Source organism: Prunus dulcis, chromosome 4, assembly GCF_902201215.1.
Source record: "Prunus dulcis chromosome 4, ALMONDv2, whole genome shotgun sequence".
NCBI classification, from domain to species: Eukaryota; Viridiplantae; Streptophyta; class Magnoliopsida; order Rosales; family Rosaceae; genus Prunus; species Prunus dulcis.
The window spans coordinates 22658234-22662652 of NC_047653.1; positions in this window are offsets into that span (position 1 = coordinate 22658234).

The following is a 4419-nucleotide window of genomic DNA, read 5'->3' on the forward strand; positions in this document are numbered from 1 at the left end:
TTATATAACTCATCACTGTAAGTTGGGGAATTCGATGATTTCAATTTATTCACCTAATAGTATACAAAACCATTTACATGTTAGTCTGACAAAATTAAATACTACAATTTATATTTGTCAATTACAAAACACTTATAACTTACAGAATCCAAAAACCATTGTGGAAATAAGTCACGGTGTTTCCGGGCAACCAAATGTGATGGATGTTCTCGCTTCATCATCTTTTCATGCTCATCTAAGTAGGCCATTATCTCATCACAATTGTTCAGTACGAACCAATGCGCTACCTCCATGTCATTTCTAGAAAATGACTCTCCTCGTCCAGGATCTCCAAATGGTCGTGCGCTTTGGGCAAAAACAGAAAGTTTTTCATTTCTCATACCTCCGTCATTATTGCGTTGAGGGCGATTGAAAACCGTCTCCACATCTTTTAAATACATTCCACAGAAAGTAAGCGACTCATATTGAACCCAAGCCTCTATAATTGATCCTTCGGGCTTTGCCCTGTTGCGTACACTTTTTTTCAGCTCTCCGAGAAGCCTGCCAAAATAAAACGATATGATACAAATTAGCAAAGTGTCGATAATGATGCATACACAAATGATAAAGATTATATACCTTTCTATTGGATACATCCAGCGATAGTTGACAGGACAGCAAGCAATGCCTCTTCTGGCAAGTGAACCATCACGTGCATCATACTTGTAAAGAAAGCTGGCGGAAATATCATCTCAAACTTGCATAGGACTTGGACAATGTCATGGCGCAACTGAAACATGTCTGTCCTTCGCAATGTTTTTGCCGTCAGTTGGGAAAAAAATCTGATAACAACATGATTGGCTTCACCACATCTTCCGGCAGTAGGTGTCGAATACCCACAGGAAGTAGGCGTTGCATAAACACATGGCAGTCATGGCTCTTAAGTCCAGTAAATTTACCCCCATCGACATTCACGCAACGTGCGATATTAGAAGCATACCCATCGGGAAATTTGACAGACGATACAAACTTTAGAAACTCTTTTTTGTCATTCGGTTTCATAGAAAAGAATGCAAGATCCCTTCTAGCTTTATCACTGTCCCTATTCATCCATAAACCCCTTCGTATGCCCATTCTTTCCAAATCAAGACGAGCTTTGATCGTGTCCTTCGCCTTCCCCTCGATATCTAGAATCGTGCCCACCAATGTGTCGAATACATTTTTCTCAACATGCATCACATCTAGATTGTGCCTCAATTTCAGTTTCGACCAATATGGGAGCTCAAAAAACATAGGCTTGTGCGCCCAGTTCAAATGTGTAGAAGGTCTGGTCCGACTCACTGTTTTTCCGAACGGAGCAAAATCCAAACGGTTCAGCTGTTCCAAGATCTCATCACCGGACCATTCTCTAGGTCTGAGGCGACGCTCTGTGTTCCCGTCGAACTCTTTATCTTTTTCCCGCCATTCGTGGTCCCATGGCAACCATCTCCGATGACCAAGGTAACAAACTTTTCCTGCGTGCCAACCAGAAGTTACATCTTCCTTGCATACAGGACATGCCATATAACCCTTTGTGCTCCACCCAAAAACCATTGCATATGCTGGGAAATCATTCACAGTCCACATAACTGCTGCCCGCAAAGTGAACATCCTCCCAGTTGATTTATCGTACGTGCGAACACCGCTTGTCCATAAATCCTTCAGCTCATCAACCAGAGGCCTTAAGTACACATCAATTGACCTGCCAGGATCCTCCGTTATCAAAACAGTCATCATCATGTATTCTTTTTTCATGCATTTCCAAGGCGGCAAATTATATGGGAATGCTAAAATCGGCCAAGTGCTGTGGTGTTGGTTTAGAACCCCATACGGATTGAATCCGTCAGTGGCAAGTCCCAATCTAACATTTCGGGGATCAGCAGCAAACTCGGGGAACGTTCGATCGAACTCTTTCCATGCCTCCCCATCTGCAGGATGCCGCATCACATCATCGTCTACCCGTTTTTCCTTATGCCATCTCATGTCTGTGGCAGTATGCGTCGACATATACAATCTCTGCAACCTAGGTTTAAGGGGTAGATAACGCATCACTTTTTGTGGTATCTTAGTCGTTCTATTCTGGGATGTCATTTTGAACCTCGACTCATTGCATATAGGGCATGTATCCAACGTTTCATGCTCTTTGTAGAATAACATGCAATTGTTTTTGCAAGCGTGGATTTTTTCATAACCCAATCCAAGACCATGCAACACCTTCTGTGCATGTTTATGGTCTTTCGGCAAACAATTGTCCGTCGGAAGCATTCTCTTGAAAACCCCCAAAAAGTAATCGAAACACAAGTTCGACATACGATACTTTATTTTTCCGTGCATTAGCTCCACAATGGCAGTGAGAACGGAAAAGCTCTCGCACCCCGGGTATAACTCTTGGTTGGCATTTTTTAACAGTTTTTCATACTGTTCAAACTCCGCACTGTCTATTGGTGTAGGCACGTCCTCTTCCCCTTCCTGATTGATGTTGGTCGATGCGAATGGAAAAGCATCCTGTATAATACCCATGACTTGATCATTAGGATCCCCAATAGGTTCAACATTGTCCACTCTTGGGGCATTTGAAGACGAAGCATGGTCTACTTGTTTGCCGTGAAGGTTCCAAATGCTATATGTTTCAATCATTCCATTCCTTACTAAATGAAATCCAACATTTTCAATTGACTCAAACAACGTGTTGTTACACCTCCTACAAGGACAACGGATTCTAGTTGCACCCGGGTTGTGTCTACGTGCAAACTCAATAAAATCCTCGATTCCATCCAAGTATTCGTCTGCGCATCTATTCGGGTTCTGTATCCACCTTCTGCTCATAATTCCTGAAACCACAATCACGACACAACAGTCACAACAACTTCAACCGAAGTTATAATGTCACCTTATGCCTCCGGTAAGGGCCCTATCCCATTCGGGAATGCATAGTCCTGTCACGTAACCTACGGCTACATGAGATTAGATTTCGACGTGGATTAATTTCGGCAGCATCTCGACACAGTTCTTGAAGTGGGCATAGGTATAAATACCTACGTACCACCCGAAGAACGTACCGAGATGACACCGAAATCTCCACAATCGAAACCTAATCCTGTAGCCGAAGATTATGTGACAACACTATGCATTACCAAACTGTCCAAATAATGGGACAATTCAAGAATTAATTGGACCGCAGTCATGCCTTACGCATCCATGCACGAAATCCAACTAATCTCGAACGGGAAACTTCGTGTTACTAAACATAAAAATAAAAGTACGAAGTTAATTTCAATTAACTTCGTACATCACAACACATTGTGCTACGTCACGCACAATTTCACAACATTATAAACATATAACTTCAAAAAAAAAATACAAACATAACAAACAAACTTTTACAATAACATACCTTCTCAATCGTTCTCCACCAATCACTAATCACAAATATCCCTAACGAGAACAAAATTAATAGCATTAGTACGAATTTACATTAATACATTTAAACTAACGACACAAAATACATACCTAATACACGTACAGAATTCACAGTAGAGCAGCAGCAGGGAGGGAGAGTGAGAGAGAGGCAGAATGCAATTCTTGCATTCTGCCTCTGCAATGGCAGACACAGATATGGAGAAGAAGGACTTTGCGCGACGAAAAACAAAAAACGTCGCGCAAAACGCTGTCGCGCAAACTCACTTTTCCGTCGCACAAAACCAAATTTCCGTCGCGCAATCACGTGTCGACATCTATTTTTTGCGCGACGAAAGAAATTATTCGTCGCACAAAATTCCGTCGCGCATGTACAATATAGCGTCGCGCAAACTACACATTTAGTCGCGCAAAAGAAACTAATTCGTCGCGCAAGAGTGCACCGCTATTACACTTTACGCGACGACGGAATTTCCGTCGCGCAAAAACCCACCTGTATATTGGCGCCAAAAAAAAAGTTTCCCTCGTGTTCTTACGCGACGGTTTATTGTTTCGTCGCGCTAAGTTTTCTTTTGAGACGAAAACTATCGTCGCGCAAAATTTTTTTACCGCCATAATAGGCGCCAATTTTCTGTCCATCTTTGCGCGACGAAAATTTGGTATTGTCGCGCAATGTTGTCATTCGCGACGATCTTTGTCGTCGCGCAAGATTTTGGCGCCATAACATGGACTTTGCCACTTTTGTGCGACGAAATATATTTACGTCGCGCATAGCCTCTTTCCCGCGACGAAATTATTTGTCGCGCTAGTTTTCTGTACTTTGCGCGACGGAGTATTTGTTTCGTCGCAAAAGTGATCTTTGCGCGACAAAACTCTATTCGTCGCGCAAATAGTAAATCGTAGTAGTGTCTGCAATAAACAAGCAGTAATGCATTTGCAATTTAACTTGATTGTCTAAAGTCGATAACGCAACTGTTTGGGCCT